Source organism: Crocodylus siamensis, chromosome 14, assembly GCF_052110815.1.
Source record: "Crocodylus siamensis isolate JL-2025a chromosome 14, ASM5211081v1, whole genome shotgun sequence".
Lineage (NCBI taxonomy): Eukaryota > Metazoa > Chordata > Crocodylia > Crocodylidae > Crocodylus > Crocodylus siamensis.
This window is the reverse complement of record NC_143408.1, coordinates 8,734,505-8,758,282: the sequence shown is the minus strand read 5'-3', so window position 1 is coordinate 8,758,282 and position 23,778 is coordinate 8,734,505. Positions and strand designations below refer to the sequence as shown.

The 23,778-nt window shown below is 53.9% G+C and overlaps 1 protein-coding gene across 1 annotated transcript in view; it reads left to right on the top strand.

The window, feature by feature from the left end:
• The first annotated feature begins 2,597 nt into the window (after positions 1-2,597).
• Positions 2,598-23,778, top strand: part of TBXA2R (thromboxane A2 receptor) — a 35,413-nt gene continuing 14,232 nt past the window's right edge. The window contains exon 1 of the mRNA XM_090027158.1: positions 2,598-2,765. The gene's annotated coding sequence lies outside the window, so the exon portion shown is untranslated. The remainder of the gene's footprint in view (positions 2,766-23,778) is intronic.

Below are 23,778 nucleotides of genomic sequence, written 5' to 3'. Positions count from 1 at the left end.
CACAAGCATGTAAAGCCCTGGGTGCCAGGGAGTGAGGTCACTGCAGCGACAAGCAGACGCCGGGCTCAGTCCGGTGGGCACATCCTCAGTACATGCTGCTCCGTGCCTTGGATGGGGCAGCGCGCAGCCAACGTGTCCATCGCCGCCTGTTCTTGCCATCCCATGGAGGCAATGACTAGTCTGAGCCATCCGCTGCAGCGGGGGAGAGGGGAGGTGGCTGCTACCTTGTAAATTATGGGACTGGCTCCAGTCTCTTTGGGTAAATTATGGGACTGGCTCCAGTCTCTTTGGGTAAAAACTCCTCTTCAGTGGAATGGAAGGAGCAGAGGCCAGCCCACCTCGCTGTGGGTAAGCAGAGACTATAACCTTTCCCCCTGTCTTTCCGAGTATTGCTACCCTTGCCAAGATGCAGGACACCGGCAGGGATCACTAGTGCAGATATGGTCCCTGTCCGTGTCCCAGACATTCCTGGAGCAGCACATTGCTCCTCCCCATCCATTCTGCCCTGACGCCGACGGGAGGATGAACGGAGGAGCCGGGCCCGGGCAGGGGAGTCAGTGTTCCTCCAGGACATGGCATCCGTAGTTCAGCCAGTCGTGGCAAGGGACTTCCCAGCTGCAGCTCCCTGCCTGCGCCTGTCTAGAGCTCAGGCGTCATGAGTCATCCACTTGCAATCCATGAGCTGTCTTTAGTAGTCCCACAGGGAGCACGGTATTGAACCATGGTAAGAACAGACTGGACTCCCCTTCTGTGCACGCTGGGACTCTGATCAGACACTGGGGACTGATTACAGTTGGATGTGCAGCGGGGAAGGTGGCTGGCCAGGGAAGGTCACTACAGGAAAGCCATTTTGTTTTACAATTCCTTTGTCTTACAGATAAAAGCGACGGATCATTGCAAACAAACCAGGGAGAGATTAGAAGAGTAACCCATCTATTTTTCTCTTCCATTCATCTGTCTCAATAGATAAATGACATTAGCTCAGATCTGGGTGTGGTGGGAGGCTAAAACTCATAGTAGGACTCAGATGATCTGTGTTTTCTCTCAGCTCCTGTGTGACAAGGCCCTGTGACCCTGTTTTGCCCTCTGTGGAAGGGGGAAGAGCAACACTTTTCTTCCAGAGGGTTTCTGTAAGACTGGGTTCATGTCGACGCGTCAAAATCTTTGAGATCCTTGGACAGTAACGGAAGTGCCGATCGCACAGCAAGAGCGGGCAGGGGGTTGCCTCCAGCTAGTGCATGTACGTGCATCTGTCTATCGGGCACACACATTGTGGACACTGTGTATGTGCAGAGTTGATTATAAGCCAGGAAATCCTGTCCCTAGGCACAGAGACTCTGACTTTCCCCAGACCGTGCCGTCTGACATCAGGCTCAGCAGCCATGACTCTCTGACCCCCTGCCCCAACCACGCTGTGGTCTTCGTCCCTCCCCGCAGCCAGGTGTGGACCAGTGAGGTTAATCTGAGCCAAAGAGAGTCATCTCTGCTTTAGCCAGGCGCTTTGCACAGCCGCTTTAATGTGCTTAAGCCATCAGGACACTAGGACATCCCAGCACTAGGGCTCACTCAGCCAAGAGCAATGCCTGTTAAGGGAACTCGGCTAGGAAACGTCCCCATCCCCTCACTCACTTCCTTCTGGAGTGATGCTTCCTGTGGTACAAGCGTGCGGGAAGCTTGCCGCGGCCGGGCAGACCGGAGAACAGAAATTCCCAGTCTGGGAGCGCTGCTCCCCGAGGGACGGCGGGTTTCCCAGCAGCTAGGAATCCCCCCGATTCTGCCACGCTCCGCAGTGGCCCGGCCCGGCAGGGGAACTGAGCAAAAGAGCTGTTCCCTCGCTACACTCAGCACAGGAGCTGCATCCCCCGTGTTGGCAGCCTGCTCCTTACCCCGTCCGCACCGCTAGCAGAACGCCCATTGGCTTCCCGCATTTGTTTCTGGCCTGGCAGCGTTACCTAATGGTCAGCGCAAGGCAGCAAGAGGCAGCACTCCTGTGCTCCGGGACCACCGTTGCCACTGCCCTCAGGCAGATCATATAAGGCCCAGTCCTGAAGCTTTTAATCCCATGAGAAATCCTTACTCTAGGGTGGCAGGCATAGGTACAACTGCACTGCACCTCAGGTTCCCCGCCTGGTCACTAGGGCTGCGGTGGGAGATGCTGTCTCCTAACCCTGGGACTCCTGGGGGCAGGGTGTGCGATCGGCTTCATCAGCCAGCCTGAGGAGGACGTGTGGTCCCCGCTTCTGTGACTACATCAAGCCTCTCTGCGATGTGCTGGGGGAGCTGCTCTGCGTTATTGCATGTGGCTTGCTGTGGTCCTGCCGCATTATTGCCCTTCACTGCCCAGCTGCCAGGCTCCGACCAAGGGGCAAGGTCCTTTTCCCCAGGGCACATGGCTGTGCTCGCAGGCCTTTCCCAGGCAGCTCCTCACATGGGCCATCACTCCGTTTCCTGGGGAGCCGGTTCTCACCAACCCATCCTCAGTGCCCCTGCTGAACCCTGACCCTGTCTCGCTCTTGCTGACTCTCAGGGGAAGGAGCCAAGACAGTATTAAAGAGCGGCAGCCTCTCTCCATCTGTCTCTCCTCCCCTCTGCACAGTCATCTCCTCCACGCCCCCTACCCCAACACACACAGATGTGCTTCCACCAGCTGGGAGGGAAGTTCTCCGGGCAGCAGTGGGTCAAGCAGGAGATCCACGCACGTGAGGGGCCTCAGCCCTTCTTTCCTGCATCTCTGGGGACCCGCGTGGGAACAGGCACCGCCAGAGGTAGGTGAAAAATGCACCCTGGGGCGGCAGGGATTTAGGCAAAGGGCAGAATGCAAAGTGAAACTTCGAGAGTAAGTCTCAGCCCCCGCTTGCTAACTTCCCCAGACAAGAAGCTGGAGGCAGATGTGTGCAAAAAAACCACCTAGAAGCAAAGTCTGCTTGAGATCAGAGCCTGGGAGCCAGTGTCCAAGGGCACACGCCCCCCCGGCCTGGAATCCCATTCCTGCCAGCTGCAAATCCCTTCCACTTTTCCCTTTTATGGAAGAGTCGATAAGTGGATTTAAAAATTAAATACAAATTCAGCTTTTTCGGGCTCAGTTTCTAGAAATGGGCTAGAAGGGGCTGGGATGAAATTACTTGAAATGCTCGGGTTTGAGGACATGGTTTTTTGGCCTGTGACCAGCCCATCTGCTCCCAAATCCTAAGCATATGTGTGCATGGGCGTGAATGTGTGTTCATGCAGGCAATGCGCAGACAAGCCCGCGTGAGCTCGAGTGATCAATGCCCTTCAGCCGATAGGAGAGCTGTAGACTGTACCTAGACCCACGGTTCTGCTGTGTTTGCCTCTGGCCCACTTCCCATGGACTCAGAGGGACAAGGGTTGTGAAGACCTTGTGCTTAGGCCATCTTCAGTAGGAAAGCCCCAGCTGGCTGCACCTTCCACCCCTCCAGATCCAGCAATGACAGCGTCAGGAAGCTTTTTACTTCCATCAAGCCTAACTGCCCCGTTGCTTAGTGTCAGCTCACAGCCCTGACTTCACACTAACCCCCGTCTTTCCTCCACGCTCGCCCCTTTGAGAGGCTAGCAGGCTGTGCCCATGATCCCATTCACTGTCCTACACCCCCTGTAGCCTTTCCTCCTCCCTCTGCCCCACCAGCTCTGCCATTTTTGCTGCTCCCTTCCCCAGTACATTTATACCACCCTGGCCACCACTCCGGCTAAGACTGTTTATAAAGAGCTGCCAGTTGGTAGAGACTGAAGCTTTCACAAGCATGCTGATGTCAGTCACAACAGCTGGAAACACAACGGGAGGGGTTGCTTGTGTCGACAGATAAAGTGAGAGAGCAGAGGCTTTGAAGTGGGTGAGGTACCAGGCTTTGAAGTAGGCGAGATGCTATTGTCATGACCCCCTAGGCAGGTCCCGGAAATGCCTGCAGGGTGGGAGATCGCTCTCGTTGGTGGCCCACAGGGGCCTCTATGTCCGCAGCACATAGCTCAGAGCTGTGTAACAGCGGTAACGTGGCTAACGGCAGGCCGCGTGCTCCTGAGTTAGCACTTCCCGGGATAAGCAGCATTTTGCAGTCAGGAATGCACGTGCTTGACTCTGCCTGCTTTGGCTGAGTCAGAAACTGGAGTCAGTGCTTCATTGTGTCATGCACAGTGCCCCCCCGGGCCAGCTCAGCTCACCCCAACTGGGCCTTGCACAAGAGGAGGGGAAGGCAGGTAGGCAGCACTGTGGCCTGATACAAGCTCAGGAGTGAGAGGCAGAAAAGGCAGGTAGAGCCAGCTCCCGATGGGGCCAAGCAGCCTGAGCTCTGTGGCTCACGGCCCTCCCCGATCAGACTCTCCTTCCCCAAACCGGGCTCTCTTCTTCCAGGCTTTCTGCCCCCAGCTCATGGCCTCTTGCACAGCCAGGCAGCACTCACATCATGTCTGCTGATCAGGCAGGCAGTGTCTATGAAATCTCTGAGATGCTGCACAAAAGCCCCCGCAGCGCAGTCATGGCAGGGGAAGCTGCATCCTGTGCGTCGGTGCCTTAGCCACACACTCTGGGGAAAAGTCCTGCCTTGGACGCAGAGCTGGAAAGGAGAGGGGGCACTGCAGCTGTAACCGAACGATCTCCAGCTCTTCGGTGCTTTAGCCAGGGCCACCTTATGGGGCCTGGACCTGGGTTCCCCTTGGCCAGCCCACGGGGCGCTCACTGCCTGCAGTGGAGCCACTCCTGCCTTGTACCAGCGAGATGAGCAGAACTGAGTCCCAGAGGCTGTGTCCCCTGAGGCCGTTTTGCCTTTGAAGCCTCAACCCACAGTGCTGGAACAAAATCATCTTCCCACACTCTCCCACGGCATCACAAGCCACAGGGCTCTCTCCAGCCCTCCTGCTCCCATCCATGCTCACCTGGCAAGGGACAGTAAGGCACTCAAAAGACTGGGAACCTGAGTGGCCAGCAGAAATGCCTTTGAGCATACAGACAACTCAGCACCTCAGTCTAAAAACTTAATCTAACCTGATCTAAATTGTAGGTGTTCATGGGCTTCATAGCCTTTAAGGCCAAAAGAGACATATGTGATCATCTGAACTGAGTTTCTACAGAGAACAGCCTAGAGGGCTTCCTGCAGTAACTTCTGCATCCAGCCCAACTACTTATGGATCGATTGGTCAGTCTGTCTGTCTAGCCACCCCCCATTTCTAGGTTCTCATGGTGGCACCCACTGCCACCATGCCAAGGTGTCTTTGATATTTTATAATAGCGGCACAAGAAGCCAGACCTTATTCCATTAGATGCATGAGTGGAATTAGGTGCCTATGTGCAGTTCTGTTCCCCCTGAAGTCCTGAAAATCCATTAATGCTTCTTCCTGCAACACCCTGGCATCTTCCTCGTCAGACTGAGTCACAAACCAGTAGCGAAGAGGAGGAGGATTCGAGGAGTTTTTTGCACGAACAGTTTTTCAGAGACTTGAGCAGGATGGAACAGAGCTGCATTCGGGCACCCAGCTGCACTTATGCACCTAACAGGTAGAGTAGGATCTGGCCCCAGGAGGTCACACTCACCCTATTTACCCTTTTGTCAGTAAAAAAAAAAAAAGAAGATATTTAGAAAAAGTCCTAGTGGAAGATCACACAGAAGGGCCCCAGAGGATGTTGACTAAACTTGGTAAAGTTTACCCTAAGGTTCTGGTATCAGCATATGGAGCGAGGCGTTCATGCCAGCTGCGGTGGTGCCATCAAAATCTACCATGTCTCTTTTTGTCTTTGCCTTAGAAAACACTGAACTTGCTTTACCCAGGCATCTGCGCATCCACAGCCTGGCAGTAAGGTGCCTCCTGGTCCTGCAGGTGCCCTGTGCTCTCCTGCCATTGGATCCATGGAAGTGGAGCTTTATGTCTGTGCCATGGTTTGTGTCATTGCTGCCAGTCCAGAGACAGACACGGCTCTCCCATTCCTCTTTGATGAGACATTTATTTACCAACTCTGGCAGGTGGAGAAAACAGCCCCATGGGATTGCAGACACTGGAGTAGAAAGTGTTTCTCTGCCACTGATTCCCCGGGTGACCTTGGCTAACTCCCATAGCCTCCATGAGACTTAGCCTCTCTCTGTAAGATCCTTCCTGTGTCTGTCTAGCATAGACTGCATCTCCCAGTTGGTTTACATAGCTGAGATCAGGGACCCATTTTTCGAGGGCAGTGATTCTCAACCAAAGTGCCGCAGCACCCTGGGGTGCCCTGAGATCCCTTCATGGGTGTTGCAGGGTGCCAAGCAATATTAGCACTGTTAGGTGTGTGCGTGTGATTCACAAGATAAGCCCAGAGATTTCCAATAAGGGATCAATAGTGTAAAATACCTCCTGGGGTCTTTACATCTTCTTTGCAACAGACAAATTGCTCAATTATTTTTCTGTGATCACGTGAAAGCCGAGAGCTGGCACTCTCTGAGGGGTGCCTCGAGTCTAAAAATGTTAAGAACCACTGCTCTAGGGTCTATGTGAAAACACACGAGAACGGCTATGTGCACGGGGGACCATATGTATACATGTGCCTGAGTGTGTGCTGGGACGTGTGCGTGCATCTGAGCACTTTTGTCTCTAAGGAGAGGAAAGGGAGACTTGAGCCTGGTCTGTGTTTCAAGGTTTTCTAGATAAGTTATGGTATTTCGGAGTGTGAGCATGTCACTGCTCTCCCCCCCACCCCCAGACCAACAGAGCTATGCAGTCATCCCAGCAGATAAAGGCATTTTTTCCTGGTGTAGCTGATTATTCGGGAAGCTGGTTAAGAAGCGTCTCAGCTGGGTGAGCCTGCCGGCAGAGCTCTACAGGCCAATCCTTCCCAGTGCAGACAGGGCCATGCAACCCTGGCACCGAAGATTTCCATCTCTTCTTCCACTCGCACCCTCCCACTCGTATCATGTGGCATACGCTGCCCCCAGCAAAAGCTTACACCTCTCTGAGCCCGTCATTGTCTAGGTGCCACCCTGCCCTGCCTGCCCCCTAACTCTGTACTCCAAGCCCAACAAGCGAGCGTGGCAATTCATTTCCCTCGTTTCCTGCAGGCTCTTCCTAGGGAATCAGGAAGAAGTGAATTCCCATAAGAGCCCCTGCTGGGAGGATAAGCAGGAATAATAAACTGGAATTTGTTGAGCGCCTGAGGCTTGAGGCAATGGGCAGGGAGGTGGCTTGAGGGATTCCTCCCAGTAATTGCAGAAACTCCCCCTTAGTTTTGGCTTTTTCTATTTTAAACTTTGACGTGACAAGGGCAGGAGGGACCAGCAAAGAGGAGAAAAAACAGAGCTGGGAAAGTACATTACCAAGTCATCATACCCCAAGCCCTAGACATGGGCTGTACTAAACATAACCCCCATTGAATCCAGTGGTGCAACTCCTGACGCATGTGCCAACGTGAGGATGGCATGAGTGTGTAGCCAGCGTGCTTATTTCCCAGGTTGCTAACAGACAGGGATCAGCACAGGGCATTTCTTTAAAGAAGAAAAAAGTTTTCTGCTTACTCTTCACCCTGTTTATTTTTGCATTTTTACCAGAATTGGTAATAATGTCACTTCCACTTTAGTTCAAGGCCTGCTTCATGCCAAGGCTCTCAGTGCTCCTCAGAGCTGCTTGTTAAACAATTATCTTTTCTGTTGAAAAAGCCTTGAAACCGCTCACTTTGCCCTTAGATCTTCTCTGATGTTCTTTCCATAATGTAAAGTGTCAAACCAATATTTGACCACACTTTGCTGTATTAAATGCACCTGAATAACTGGGCTCGCTAGACAATGGACATGTTCAGTAAAATTATTTTAAACTGTATTCATAAAAATCCACATAGAAAACAACAGACTCAGATTAGAGTTAGATTTGATCACACCACATCAGCAGTGGACTGGAGACCCATGTTTGGAGATGTGCTAGTCACCGATCTCCTACGAGATAGCCGCCCCCACCAAGGGAAGCAAGGTGACAAAGAGGCGTTTATAGGGGCGTGTGAATGGAGTAGGAGCAGCTTCCTGCAGGTGGCTCTTTTGATTTCAAATTGGAGGTTAATTTGGTTTCAGAGCTGCAGATGTTGCAAAAAACTGTTTATCTGCAATTGGAGGCTGGTTTGGTTTAAATATAGCAGCAACCATAGTTAAGGTGGAAAACCACTTTCTGTTTAAAATGTGACTCCTAAGCACTCCACAACTCACAGGCTTACTTGGATTGCTCAGTAATATGGTCTGTGTCAAGGCAGTGAGTGCTAAGCTTACTGCCCCAATTGTGGAGAAATGTCAGCAAGGGGTTCCCCAATATATTGTGCCCCTTCCCAAAACAGCTTTCCTTAAAGTTGCAGCTTCTAGTCACTCCTTTTGATCAAAACGCTTCTTGGTCTGTGCCTTAAATCACTAGATACTTACCCCAGCTAATGCAGGGAACCCACTACCCCTTGCCAGAAGCAAAACTAAAAGCACTAAAAATGTTGGCTCCCTAAAGGCAGGAGCCTAATGCCCAAGAGCTGTTGGACCTGTACTGCACCCTGGGTCTGTTCCAATCCAGCCCATGGTCAAGGAGAGCAGGAAGGAAGGCATCTTGCTGTAGTCTGCAGGCCAGGGAGCATATGGCTGGAAAGACCTAGCTGAAATAGGTGGAGAGCTTAATTCAGTGTTCAGGTTGGGTGTGGCCATCAAATAAGCTGCTGCCTGAGATGTATATCAGAGAACAATATGCCAGTGTCTTTGAAGAGGCTAATATCTTAATAGCGGGTGGAGAGAGCTACTAGTTGGAGGGGGCAGAGCTAGAGAGTCACGAGCTTCTCTCGCCTGCTGGTAAGTTACTGGAACAAGGTTAGAACAGAGACTGCATCCTCTCGCTGCACCTACCACCCACGCTTCCTATTTCAGAGCTGGAGTGGAGGGCTGTGCAAAGTTTCGGATCATCTCTGAAACCGAATCAAGATTTGGAGGCTGAATCTATGAATCTGAATCAAATCGCTGAAAGCTTTAGGCTTTCCAAATCGATTTCGAGCTTCCGAATTGCTTCAGAAAAGATTCGGAGCCAATTCGACCATAGACTATAATGGGGAAATCAATGAAGTATCTATATTGGTTTTTGTCTGATTTGGATGAAACTTGCAGGGGTGGTAGCATGACAGCATGAAGTTTACCACATTTCAAGACCAGTGCAGGAGTTTGGGGGGAACTGCACCCCAAATTCTTGAAAGCAAAACTCATGTCAGTTGTATGTGTTACACCACAGGAGAGTAAAAACTGCAGGGGTAGTAGCCCCCGGTGAGGCCACAAAACCTGCCAAGTTTGAAGGAGATAGGCGCAGGGGTTTGGAGGGGAACTGTACCTCAAGCTGCGGACAGGCAAAGCTTGTGACATGGGTGACACTGTGTGTTAAGGCGCAGCAGGGTGACAGCTGCAGGGATGGTAGCCCCTGCTGTGGCCATGGTGCCTGCCAGCTGTGGAGGAGATCGGTGCAGGGGTGTTCTGGGTCCTAGGGCCATGCACCCCTAGCTGCTGACAGGCAAAACTTGTGCCATGGGTGGGTGCTCGTGCAACTGACTGTCTCTGCCCCGGGACAGTTGACTGTCTGTATTGATTATTCCTTCTCCTTAGTCTGTGGTTTTGTAGGTGTTAATTGCTGCTAATTAACTGGCTACATTAGCTAGGTCCTGTGTATTGAGCTGGTCCCTGAGGGAATCATGATTGATTGGTAACTGGTAACACAGAAGCTTAGCAGCCAGGCCTGCAGCAGTCAGCTTCGGAGCCACTTCGGCCAAATCAAAGCAGAAACCCAGTCCGGAGCTGTGGATCGGATCCCTGGCATCCGATCCCGGATCGAATAGTTGCCTACTTGCACAGGCATACTGGACTGTGTCCTCGTGCCACGGCATGAAAGTGCCCAGGAGTGGAGAGGAATGCTTGGGGGTCACAAGGTGGGGTTGCACCCTAGCACTGCCTAACAGCACTCCTGCACGGGACCCGAGTCTGCTACATAAGCACCGAGGCCTCCAAGAAACCTGTCTTCCCATTGAGGAAGATGAGGATAGTCAGAGCTGGGCCTGAGCCAGTGTGGAGGGGATAACACAGCCCCACTCTGACCTCTGAAGGGCAGGAAACAATGCGAGGTACACGCCCAGGCAGCCTGAGCTGTACACAGACGACGGCTTGTCTCCTGAGTACAGAGGGTACAGGGAGGCGAGAGTTAGGCTCTTTAAAGTGGCACTTGAGGAAGGCGCAGTAGTCAGGAGGTGGGAGGGACTCCGTCTACCTTTTGACTGGGGCAGACCGAGGCAGGCGGGCAGATGCTCTGCTGGCAGCAGGCGTGCGGCGCTGGGGCCGAGGGAGGGTTTGCGGTGGTAAGCGAGCATCCTGGCTTTCACTCCATTCTTGCACGTCATTCAAGGGCTGGACATGTAGAAAGAAGCTGCTGCTTCGCTTAGTGGAAGGAACTAACAGTTGCGGCTGGAAGTGCGGTAACAGCAGTCAAATAGCTCGGACTCAGACGGGTTTCGCTTAACGTGGAAAAAGGCCGCCAAAGCTAGGACCTCTTCAGCTGGGAGCCAGAGCACTCATCTCACAGCAGAAGAGCTAGGGCTTTATTTGAGTGCAGCTGTCGGCGCAGCACCATGTAAGGCAGCAAGAGGCTGTCCCCCAGCCAGGAGAGCCTAGTGGCAGGGGGCAGGGAAGTTTGGCCTGAAAGGGCATTAGGCACAGAGGGGCAGGGGCTCTAGAGGGCAAGATTAAAGCAGGGGGTTGAAACATCTAAAATAATATCCTTCCCCACCCCCATCCAATAAGTCACTGCCCACAAAAGTGGTCAGCCTTCCTCCTTTCAGGGCCGCAGCCCTGGGTAGCTTGCTGGGAGCAGGGCCGCAGAATAGGCAGGGTGGATGCTAGCTGGATCGCAGCACAGTGCTGAATTCAGGGCTGTTCCTCTTCCACAAGGCATATTAGTGCACCTGGTACAAGCGGCCTGTGGCTTGTAGAGCCCAGCGTGGGATCTGGAGGCCAGGGCAGCTGGGCCAAGCGATGGAAAGAGAGACGGAGATGGGACTCCTCATAGACACAGCATGGCGGGGGACACTGTGGAGCAGGCTTGAACTGGGCTGGCTTCCCAATCCTCCACCTGGGAAGGCACAGGAGTGGACTGGGTAGGCCCCTCCTGTCTGAAGCAGTGGAGAAGGGCGATTCCTCATGCAGAAAGGAGGCCTCCCCAGGAGCGGGGAGGACAGTGGGGAGAGACAGCAGGCTGGTGACAGGACCAGTTAACCGGGCAGGCAGACGGCTGGTGGTGCAGCAGCTGAAAAAACCTCTTGGAGATTTCTTGACCACCTGTGATGTTTGGTGGGGAGCATGAGACATAGGAGATGGTCCCGGGACACTGGTACCAGGGATGCGAGGAGATGTAGGAGTGACATGGGCACACAGTTCAGATTGCAAGGTGGAAGGCCTAGGCTGAGGGCTACGGTGGGCCCTTGGAGAGCCTCCAGTTTCACACGCCAGAGGGAACTCGAGGGCCTTCGTGTGTGGCTGAGAAGACAGCGTGCAGAAGAGGCTCTCCCGCCTGCTTGCGAGGCCCCAGGGTCCATTTTGGAGAAGAGGGAGCCGGTGCAGAGAGGGCAGCTCCACCTTAATCAAGATGGAGCCCGGCTGCTGGCATGTCAAATAAATGAGATGCTGGAGGAATGTCTAAACTAAGATTTGGGGAGAGGCCAGCCCGAGCCGAGGAGCTCCTGCTTTGGGCAGCAATGATTGTTAAATCAAGAGGATGCAAATTACAGCTGAATGAGAACACGGCATGAAGGCTGGGCAGGTCATTGGGTGTCTACCCTATGCTCCCAAACCACTTCATGCATTTTCCTTTCAAGGCTTTTGATCCAATTTCCCACAAGGCTCTCGTGGGATAACTGGAAGATTGTGGGTTCGGCTGCTCGACAGTTCAGTGGGTGGGAAACTGGCTTCAGGGTAGGACCCAGAGAGTTGTAGCGAACGGATCTGTGTCATCTCGGTGCAAAGTGCCCGGTGGTGTCGCTCAGGGGTCCGTGCTTGGACCGGTGCTTTTCAACATCTTTATCAATGGTTCAGCTGGGGGAGTGAAAAGCTCGCTGGCCAAGTTCACAGACAACACCAAGTTACAGGGCAGTGTGGTCACATCAGAAGATAGGAGGACCTGGACAGGCTCGAGAGTTGGGCAGACTGGGACCAGATGAAGTTTAACACTCCCAAGTGTAAGGTGCTCCAGCCCGGGGCAAACAACCCTCAACACACCTACAGGCTCGGTGTGGACAGCTTGTCTTGCACCACGGCCAAAAGGGACCTAGGGGTAATGATCGACCATTGCATGAATATGAGCCGACAGTGCGATGCGGGGCCCAGCAGGGCAAATAACACGCGGGCAGGCATCAACTGATGCATCTCATGTAAATCTAAGGCAGTGATCCTCCCGTTGTGCTCAGCACTGGTGAGACCGCAGTTGGAGGACTGCATCCAGTTCTGGGCGCCGCACTTCCATAAGGATGTGGAAAAGCTTGAGGGTCCAGAAAAGAGCCACCAGTATGATAAGGGACTTGCAAGGCAAGCCATATGAAGAAAGTCTGAGGGACCTGGGCCTCTTTAGACTAAAGAAGAGAAGATGGAGAGGGGACCTGATAATGGCTTACTGCTAAAAATCAGAGGAGTGCATCAGCAGCTCCGTGAACAACTGTTCACTAAGGCACCCCTGGGGAAGACCAAGGTCGATGGCTACAAACTCCGGGACGGCCGCTTCAGGCTTAATAACAGGAAAAACTCCTTCACATTCAGGGTGTCTAGACAGTGGAATAAACTCCCCCCAGAGATGGTGCAGTCACCTACCTTGGAGGTTTTCAAGAGGAGACTAGACAGTCACCTCGCTGGGGTCACCCAGTCCTAGTTGTCTTCCTGCCTGGAGTGGGGGGACTGGACCCGATGATCTGCAAGCTCCCTTCCGGCCCCTGACAATCTACAAATCTAATGCATTTAATCCAATAACTATTCATAGAGGCCATGGGAAGCAGGGGGCAGAGCCGTGGAAGGGTTGCTTCTTGCATGCTGCCCTAGACCCATGACTCGTGCACTCCTTTCCACTCACAGCCCGTGCTTCATCAAGAAGGATGGAGCATGCTCCCAGGCTTGGGTAGCCCAAATTTCAACTCCCCACCTGCACACAGGTTATGTGATGCAACAGGATTTAGCTGGGGGTAGAGGAGGGGAGGGGGGAAACTGTTTTTTAAGCACTTCAAGCAACTGCTTCTTGGAGCAGGTAGTGCAGGGGCAGCCAGGAGGCCAAGCCGGACACATGAGCCAATACGGCGAGTGACAGCAGTGCAGCCCCAAGGAACAAGAGTCAAGTTCACCAGCAGGGGTAGGGAGGATTCCTGTAGGCAACCCAGCGATGCTGGCCTTTAGGAAGGGAGTTCAAGGGTGCATCCAGAAGGCCTAGAGCCGAGATTCTGCTTCAGCTCCTGGCCCCCCGCCCCAGAACAGCAGAGCCTGAGCAGACCTGGTAGCACTGAGCAACAAGGAGACCAGGCTAAGGAAATATCCGGTGCTGCTTGAGCCGAGCAGAAACCCTTGAAAATGGGGATATCAGGTCTGTGTAGAGCCAAAGATTTACTGGGTGGAATAAAAGGAAGGAGCAAGTGGAGTTCAAAGAGCAGATGGACAGAGAATCTCTGCTCCTTACACTTTTGAAGATGCTGAGTAACAAGAGACGTGCAAGAGGACTGATGAACCTGCTGGAACGGCAGTGGTTAAGGGAGGGGAGAGGAAGGGAGGAACAACATGGTCTCCTTGCCTCAGTCTCCCTTACTACGATTGTTCCTACCCCAGGCCTGCCCCCGCCAGCGTCCACACTGCTGCTGCAGAAGCACGTGCAGCATTGGACAGAGCCGCCGGAGGCAGGTCTGAGCTAGCTGGATGCAGCGCTGGCAGCAGTCTACCCACAGCAAACCGAGCCCAGGGATGAGATGCCAGAGGTAGATCCAGCAGCGGTGCATGGCACAGGGGCACCCTCCATTTCAGTCAATGCTGAGAAAGTGGCTGTCAGGGACTTTTTTTTTAAGTCTGTACAGCAAGTGCTCATCCCAGGGGTGGTTATGATGCTCCTAGCATCCGCCGAGCCCTTGTCAGCCTGGCTCCCTTGGGACGCTTTCCCACCACACCTTGATGTTATTAATTTTGAAGGAAAGGGAGGCTGCCCCAGGGCTTCCCATGCCTGACCTCTCTCTCATGACCACAGGTGTCCATGGTCACTGCCTTACGGACTAGCTGCATCGTTCCAGCCTCCCCTGTACATCACTCCCATGCCTTACAGATATTAGCCATCACCAGTCCTCTTCACCACTATGACTGGGCCTCCCCGTCCAGACATGTCACTCACCTCGACTACTCCCCAGTGCATTTTCTAGGCTTGTCTGCTTCTCCCAGGCACCTCGCTTCTTGGAACGACACCCAGGCACAGCCATCCCACCTGTTCTCCCCCCCAGGCACTTTGCCTACATGAGTTACTCCTGGGCGCTGCATCCCACCCTAGCAGGCACCTGTCACTAGCCCGCTCTGGGCTCCAGGCCCTTGGCTCTGATCCCCAGGCTTTGTCCCAACCCGTGGGTGACTGTACCCTACCTTTGCCCTTCTCCAAGCTACAGACTTACCTACCCCTATTCCCAGGTCTAGTTCTTCTAAGGCCTGCCTCCAGGGTATGGGCTTACATGCCCCTGTTCTCATGCCTGCCCCGTTCCCAGGCTCTATATTGCTTACCCCACCTCAGCTGCTGGTGTGGTAGGAGCTCTTGCCTCTCTGGCTCTTGGAGCTAGTCTCTCCGACCAGCTCAGGCCCTGTGCTTATATGCTGCAAGCCCAGCTCCCTTTTGGTCAGGTGACTTTCTAATTCGCTCCTGCCACGCCTGTAGGCTGCTTCTCCCTTAGCCTTTCCTCTTCAAGTGACAGGTGCACCAAGAGCCCTGTCACTCCTGGAAGGCAGGCAGGCAGGCAGGAAAAAGGATCCTCCTGCCCTCCCCCAGTGGCACATCCTGTCTCCACCCTTTTCCTCTCTCCCCCCAGCTGAGCCGCTACTGGTGCCCCGGCCAGACGGTTCAAACTGCGTCAGGGCAGCAGAGATATAGCCGCAAACAAACATGCACAGAGGTAGTGACTGGAGCGTGGCTGGAGCAAGCTGATCATTTAAAACATAACAAGTGGCCAGGCCTAAATGGTCCCCCCAAGAGACCATTACACACTCCAGTATGAAATTGCTGAGCTGCCAACAAAATTGCTTATTAAAACAGCGGCCGCTCTAGAGGATTATAGGGATGAAATCTTGTACTTTCTGTTTAATAAAGGCTTTTGTTATGATCCGGGGAATTATACACCAATAAACCCTACGTCTGTGCTAATAGGGTCAGACCAGGATGCGTTCTCCCATCACATCTGCCTGCGGCAGGGGCAGCGCCGGCCTCTACCCAGTGGGGGGCTGACATGGGCTAGAGAGAAAATTGGGGGTCTTCTGGCCAAACTTACTTCTTTGGTTTTTTAACAATATCCACTTAAACATGTGTTTTTTCTATGTTATCCGCAAAAGGAGAATAATAATATGTATGCAAACATATCAGGCTGGGCTGGGCTGGGGGCACCACCTCTGTGGGCAGCGGGTGGGAGTGGGGCAGGCTCAGCTGTGCAGGTGGGAGGCAGCGGCCCTGAGGGGGAGTTTTTCAGGTTAGTCAGCCTCAGAGAGGGATGAGAGGATGAGCCAAGAGACACAGGCAACCGCCATGGTAACAAATGAAATTCGGGATGAAGAAATGCAAATTAGGGCACAGCGAAGAGGAAAACCTAAACTATGGATTAAGCTTCTAGGTGTTCAATGTAGCGATGTCAAGCCATGAAAGGGATCTGTGCATCACTGCAGACAGGTCAGGTTTGACCTTTGTTCAATGCAAAGCTGCAGTCGTAAGCCAACTTCGCGGTAGGAGGCATGAGGAACAGGCTGAAGAATGATCCACAGCCCAGTCGGGTGTCTTTATAGAAATCAGTGATGCAGCCTCACGTGGCTGCAGTGTGCAGGGCTGTCATCGCGGCTCACCAAGGGGGAGAGAGGGCAGCGAGCGTGATGGCGGGGCCTGCCTTCCCTCTGAGGAGAGACCGAAGAGCCTGGGGTTGTTACTTGAGTGATGGGATGAACCAGAAAGCTCACAGCAAAACCACATCCGTCTAGAGAGGGGAGACTGGGGCTTCTGTTCATCCGGCTTCCCAACGCAGGAGTGAGGGGGTGTTTGGTGAAGCAGAAAGCCGATAGAAGGAAACACTCTCGCATGCAAGGAAGCCACCAAGGGCAAGAACTCAGCAAGGTTTATAGAGGGCCTGGACAGTGGCACGGGTAACCAGACTCTCCCCATTACCGCAACTACTGACACCATTTCTTGGGGAGGGCCATAAAGCCTGTGGTCACAGGGCCACTGGTCTCAGTGCCACCTACAGAGGAGCTTTTGCCCCTTCCTCAGAGGCCGCTGGTTCTGGCTGCTGTCAGGGTGGGGTTTGGGGCTCGGCTCTGCTCTGGCATGGTATTCCTCCCTTTCTCCAGCTGGGCAGCACGTGCAGGGGCCTGGCTTTGTCCTGCTCCAGGCTCAGGTTTGTCGGTCTAGCCCTTTCCACCTCTGTCCAATCCACTTCAGTGCTCGGACGAGTGGGTCCTTGGTGAGAAAGACCTTTTGTGGGAGCGGGCAGGGCAGGGGCAGGGCGGCAGGTTTTCCAGACTGCTCTCTGGCCACAATACAAGGGCTGTGGGAGGCTCTTTCCCAGGCTGGAGCAGCTGCTGGCATCCAGAAAGAAAACAATAAATTCCTCACATGCAGGCAGAGGATAAGGAGACCCCGTGCCCATTCTGGCTGGGACGGGACACAGAGCCTTGACCCACTGCAGAGAGGGAGTGGGATGAGCCTTTCAGAGGGTTCCCAGGGACACCCAAGGGACCCAGCTTGGATTAGCTTTTTCTCCAAGAACCTCAGAGGAGGGAGGGCCGGGGCAGGAGCTTTGGGCCCCGTGCGCGGGTGCCAGCCCTTTTCTGGTTTACTGGGGAAAGCCTCGCTCTCGCAGGAGCAGGACAGCTCTGCTGATCGCCGCCCCTCGGCCCAGCCGAGTGAATTCCTTCGCCGTGAATAGGGACGGGGCCGAGGATGCCACAGGAATCTCGGCGTGCAGCTCCCTGATAGGGTCTGTATTTGCAGCCTGCCTCGGCCCTGCCAGCAGTCAGCTGCCCGAGTGGGCAGTCAATGCATTCCTGAGTCCACCAGCACTGATGACCATTTGTGACAGATCTCCTGCCTTTTTGGGTGGGGTCCCAGCCCCCGCGGCCCACATGCTAGTGTAACGTATGCATAGCATCCCTGCAACACGTCAGACCACAGCCCAGTGTGCTCCCTCGGCCTCTCCAGCATGTTTCCTGGGCAGCAGCTCTCTGCTGTCCCTGCACAGGTACAGAGCCCTGTGTAGCCCAATTGCCTAAGGCCCCCCGCACCAGGACTAACCCTCTAAGACATCCCGTGAGTGCAAACAGGCTCTCCCCAAACTCCTGTTGTGTGCAACGCCCTGGGCTGTGGCTTCACTCTTTAGGAGCCCATAGAGAAAGCACAGAGCCCCGACTCTGCGCGGGGATCTGGCAGGGGAAACACCATGTATCTGGGTCCATGAAGACAGCTCTCCTCAAGCCCTCCCTGGGATAACTGTTGTTCTAGCATGGTTTAGTAACCGCCAAGATGTTGAGGCTTAAAGCCCATTTTATGGTGAGGAGGGGGCTCCTCCCTAGCTTGCTCCTGCAGCCATATGGCTAAGGGCAGGTGAAACTTGGGGGCATCCAAACATCCTCCACCTAGGATGCCCACCAAAAGACTTTGGAAATATCTGAAGACCCTGGTGGGGATGGAGGATGTTTGCCAGTTGTAGGGCCACTTATGGTTCTGGACTGACTCATGGATTTGGACTTAATTTGGCTCGGAACATGAAAAATGTCTTTTAACAAAAATCTGGAAGCAACCACTCTTTTCTTTGCAGGAAAACACAAGAGAGCACAGAGTGACAAAACAACATGGACACTGAACACAATGCCCTTCCATCCAACCTGCCCTTCCCATAGGAGTCCCTAGGAGCCTACCCGAGTTTAGATAGGCAGGGCTCCCCTGGCTTCATGTGTCTCCTGCAGCAGCTCCCCTCACCCTGCAATTGCCCCCAGGGCAGATCAGCTCCTGCTTTTGTGTAACCTCCCATTTCCCAGTGTCATGAGACCCTCTGCTCTGCCTCTTGACGTGGCCAAAGTCTCCCAACAGGTGAGCTGTTACATCTTCCCCCTGTTTCCAACCTGAAATTCTGGTCACTCCAGGCAGCAGTCATCTCTTTGTTATTTCTTCACTGCAACGCAAATTCTTGAAAGCAAAGCTTATGTCACATGTGTGTTAAGCCACAGTGGGGTCAAAACTGCAGGGGTAGTAGCTCCTGCTGAGGCCACAAAGTCTGCCAAGTTTCAAGGAGATAGGTGCAGGGGTTTGGGGGAAACTGCACCTCAAGCTGCTGACAGGCTGCTGACAGTCATGACATAGATGACCCTGTGTGTGTTAAGGTGTAGTGGGGTGAAAACTGCAGGAGTGGTAGCCCCTGCTGAGGCGACAAAGCCTCCCAGCTGTCAAGGAGATACGTGTGGGAGGTTTGGGGAAACTGTAACCCAAACACTTGAAAGCAAAACTCATATCACGTGTATGTGTTACACCACAGCAGGGTGAAAACTGCTGGAGTCATGACTCCTGCTGAGGCTATGAAGACCGCCAAGTTTCAAGATGATAGGTGCAGGGGGAGTCTAGCTTCTGGGGCCCTGCACTTCTGGCTGCTAACAGGCAAAACTCGTGACATAGATGACAGTGTTTGTGTTAAGGCGCAGTGGGGTGAAAATTGCAGGCCTGCTAGCCCCTGCTGTGGCCATGACGCCTGCCAGCTGTCGAGGAGACCGGTGCAGGGGGGTTTTGGGGCCCTGCACCCCTAGCTGCTGACAGACAAAACTCATGACATGGGCGTTGGTGCAACTGACTGTGTCTGTCTTGGGGCAGTTGATTGTGTGTCTTGATTATTTCCTCTCCTTAGTCTGTGGTTTTGTAGGTGTTAATCCTCATTAACTCGTTACAGTAGAGAGCTGCCCTGTATTGAGTGGGCCCCTGAGCGAATCATGATTGATTGGTAACTGGTAACACAGTAGCTTAGCGGCCAGGCCTGCAGTAGTTCCTCCCACCCACCCACATGCCCCAAGACGGTCAGTCCCACAAGCACCCATGTCACGAGTTTTGCCTGTCAGCAGCTAAGGGTGCAGGGCCTCAGAAACCAGAAGCCCTGCACCAATCTCCTTGACAGCTGGCAGGCTTCATGGCTGCAGCAGGGGCCCCCATCCCTGCAGCTGTCACCCTGCTGCGCCTTAACACACGCAGTGTCACCCATGGCACGAGTTTTGCTTGTCCTCAGCTTGCGGTGCAGTTTCCCCCAAACCCCTGCACCGATTTCCTTGAACCTTGGCAGGCTTTGTGGCCTCAGCAGGGGTCACCGCCTCTGCAGTTTTGACTCCACTGTGGTGTAACACACACACGTGGCATGCGTTTTGCTTTCAGGACTTTGAGGTACAGTTTCCCAGAAACCCCTGCACCTATCACCTTGAATCACGGCACGGGCCATGCTCTCAGCAGGGGCTACTATCTCTGCAAGTTTCATCCAAATCAGCCAACAGACAACAAACTTTTAGATTTGTCATTGATTCCCCATTATACTCAATAGCCGAATTACCAAATAGGCTCTGAATCTTCCGAATCAATTCGGAAAGCCTAAAGCTTCCAGTGATTTGATTCGGATTCCTAGATTCGGCCTCTGAATCATCTGAATCATCTCCAAATCCAAATCAGGATCCAAAGCTTTGCACAGCCCTACCGCCAAAGCAGCAGGCAGCACCCCTGCTAACACGCTCGCAGGCTGGCTCAGCTAGCACCTGGGCACACATAGCACCCCTGTGGATGCAGTCACACCAGCCTGGCCTGGGCAGAGCATGCAGTCGGGCTGCTCCGCCAGAGCTGGATCCGCTGGGCTAATGCAGCAGAGCTGACAGGCCCTTTGCCCGGGGGGCTGCTCTCACATTTAACCCACTGAAGCTGCCGCCCCGCTAGTCCCAGCTGGAGGCGGTGAGACAGTAGAGAGGTGGGATGCACCTCCCAGTTGAAGGGGAGCAGGCAGTGTGCACCTAGCCTCCTAGGGCCCTGTTCTTGTCTCCCTATTAGGTAGTTGGACGTGATCCTTTTCCACCCTGTCCCAGTCCCTGAGAACCAGTTAACCCAAGCGGTGGGTGGGAACTCCTTCTGCTCACTGCCTTTGGCTCTTGTGTTGCAAAAGTAGCTGTGTTAATGGTTTTTCAGGGGCTGGAGCAGGATGCGCTGGGATCACACTTAGGCTCCTAACAGGTGGGGTAGGATCAGGCCTTTAGAGCACGCTTTGTGGCCTCACCAGAGACCACCACCCCGGCAGTTTTCACCCCACTGTGGTGTAACACAGACGTGACATGAGTTTTGCTTTTAGGAATTTGTGGTGTGGTTCCCACAAACCCCTGCACCGATCTCTTCGAAACCTGGCAGACTTCACGCTCTCAGCACTGGCTACCACCCCTGCAGGTTTCATCTAGAGTATACTGAGTACTGATAGTTAGCTGGATCAGGGGAGCAATATTGATCCCTAGATCAGTGAACAAATCAACTAATATCAGTGCAAAACTAATATCGGCTCAAATCACAAGCTGATTTTTCCAGGAAATTTAAAGGCACCAAAATGAGCTGAAATCAAGTGATCAAATTGGTTGGACAGAAACTGGCCAACAGCCTTGCAGCCCTGATAGGAGCTGGGTCGCTCAGGGCCTTGTTACACCTTATACCATAAGCCATGCAAATGTTTAGTGCCTGACAGGAGCAGAGAGCCAGTCCTACCCCTGCTCACCAAGCCTCCAGGGGCAAGTCACAGCAGTGCAGGTGAAGGACGGTCAGAGATGGTTTTTCACCTTAGGTGTGACTGCTCCACTAAGTCAATGAACACCTGCGGTTTCCAGCATAAGGTATAAAGAAAGGCCTTCAATTTGAGCAGAACAGCTGTGTGGGGTGGCCGCACATTAATGGAACAGGAGCAAGGATATGCGGATTAGAGATAATCCTGTCCTGGAGTAGTGTAACTTCAAACCAAATAACAAGTGTTTTAAGCCACTTAATGTTAACATGCTGCCAATCCAGGGGTTAATTGTTAGGTTATTTAGGTGAGATAGTAGGAAATATTTAGGTTAGATATTAGGAAAAATTTTCTCACGAGCAGGGTAGTGAAGCACCGGAACAGGTTACCCAGGGAGGTGGTGAAATCCCCGTCTTTGGGGGTTTTTAAGACCCAGCTAGACAAAACCTTGGCTGAGATGATATAGCTGGGGATAGTCCTGCTTTGAGCAGAGGGTTGGACTAAATGATTTCCTGAGGTCCCTTCCAACCCTCATTTTTAGAGGCACACTGATACTTAGGTTCAATATCAGACTGGCACAGATATATAGACAATTTACTATATCAGAAATCAGCCTGATGTGGCCAATAATTTAGCCGATAAATGCCTGCATGCATGCAGCTGCCGTGCAGCACGTAGGTGGTGAGGAGCACAGCCCGGCAGCTTGGGGAGCTGCGTGCGGCTGGTAAAACCGTTGTGGTGGAAAGGGAGGGAAGGGGTGTAGTGGGGTAGATCAAGGCCCTCATGGTGAGGGAGGGAGTGGGGCTGGGGCTGCCCAACCAGAGTGGGTGGGGCACGGGACGGAGCTCATCTGGGGGGCAAGGGGTTGGGGGGGAGGCTCCTGCCACTGCGTGCTACCTGGGAGGGCACGGGGGGGGAGCCATGTGCCCCTAGATCTGCACAGGGTGGGCTGGACTGGGCTGCAGCTGTGAGCTGGGGCCAAGGCAACGCCAAGCTCTTCCTGGCACATGGGTGGGGGGCCTGGGGCTGCACTTGAGGCAGACAACAGTGGCACTGGGAGGGTGAGTTGAGGAGGCTACGGCAAATTTTGGGGTGGCTGCAGCCCCCCCATAGCCCCCTCTCCCACTGCTGCCGCTGCCCACCCCAAGTGCAGAGCAGCCCAGCTCCCTGCCAGGAAGAGCCCTGTGCCACCCTGGCCCCAGCCCACAGCAGCAGCCCACCCTGCCCTATGCAGATCCAGGGGCATGCACCCCACATCCCCTCCCGGGGTGTGTGCAGTGGTGGGAGCTGCACTCCCCTACGCTTCCAGATGAGCTGCAGCTCTGTCCCATGGAGATCCAGGGGCACATGCCCCCCCCGTGCCCTCCGGCACAGCAGCAGGAGCCACCCCCCCATCCTCGCACCGCCCGGATGAGCCATGGCTCCATCCCATTCCCTTTCCAAGCTGGGCAGCCCCAGCCCCAGCTCCAGCGCCAGCGCCACTCCCACCCTCCCCACAGGGGCCTTGATCTGCCCCCCATGCCCCTTCCCTCCCTCCTTCCTCCTCTTCCACCACAACAGACTTACCAGCTGCATGCAGCTCTTCAAGCTGTCAGGCTGCGTATCAGAAATTGGACTGGTATCAGATGATATGCCTCCTTAAAAATCAGCTATTGGTATTGGCCCCCAAAATCTCTATCGCTGCACCCCTACTCATTTTCTATGATTCTACGATTAAGAGCTCTGGAAGCTACCTGAAGTGACCATGTCAGGAGGCCCTCAGCTAAGCAGAGGGGAGAGCTCCAGGGGCTTGGGGAAATAGGCAGGGTGCCCACTGCCTGTTCCCTGGCCTTATGTGGCCTTGGGAGACTCGTGGAGATCTGGTGAGCTGTTAGTGTTTAGCAAGGGCTTGAAGAGCTCTGAAATCAGCAGCAGGATGGATGTGTGGATTTAGACCAGTACAAGAGAAGTATGAGACCCAACAAGAGAGCACCCATGCCCTGGGGCTCAGGGGGGCACAGACACTGCTGAGATTGGCAGTGCCTACTGCTGGCTGGCACACTGGGGCTGGGCTGCTATGCAGGGCTCCAGGCAGGCTGTAAGTGGATCCCTGTGCGGTGGTATGAATGGTCTCCTGCCCCTGCCCACAGGGCTGCTGCCTTCGTTGTCCCCCAGAGACAGAATTATGTAAGGAGAATGATGCTCAGGCGTCTGGCCTAATGGAAGTGGGAGATACTTCAGCACTGAGGCAGTATCTTAAATAATCCCAGCCTGATATAAACAGAGCGGAGCTATTAGTGAGAGAGGCCGGGTTTAAACAGACTTCACCCTTAAGCCAGGAAAAGCCGGGCAGCGTACTTGCTTCCGCCAGTGCATGCACCAGATGAGCTGTGAGCGCAGGGCCAGGGCTCTGGAGGGGACCGTACTCCAGGGGCGCCGCCCACGGCAAAAGCAGGTCCAGCCCTGGCCAAGGATGGTGGGAGAGCAGCCGTGAGAGTCACAGCTGTGGGGCCGGGCTGGGATTTCTTGATAAAATACCTTCCCTGTAAAAAATGCTGGAAACTTGTGGTGGGAATGCCCCTTGTTTTGTGCGAATGACTCGGTTTTGATGACATCTGCATTGAGGAATTGTGCTCAGCTGTGGGGTGGGGCTCTCCAGTCCTGGAGGCAGACCCAGCTGGATGGGGGTGCTGACCTCAGAGGGGAGAGACCCTGGCTTTAATGAAGAGGTCATTGTTCATACAATCTGGAGTCGCTTTAACAGGAGAGCCCCTTCCCCCCAGCCCGACTAGGGCAGTAGTAGCCTGGTGGACAGGGCA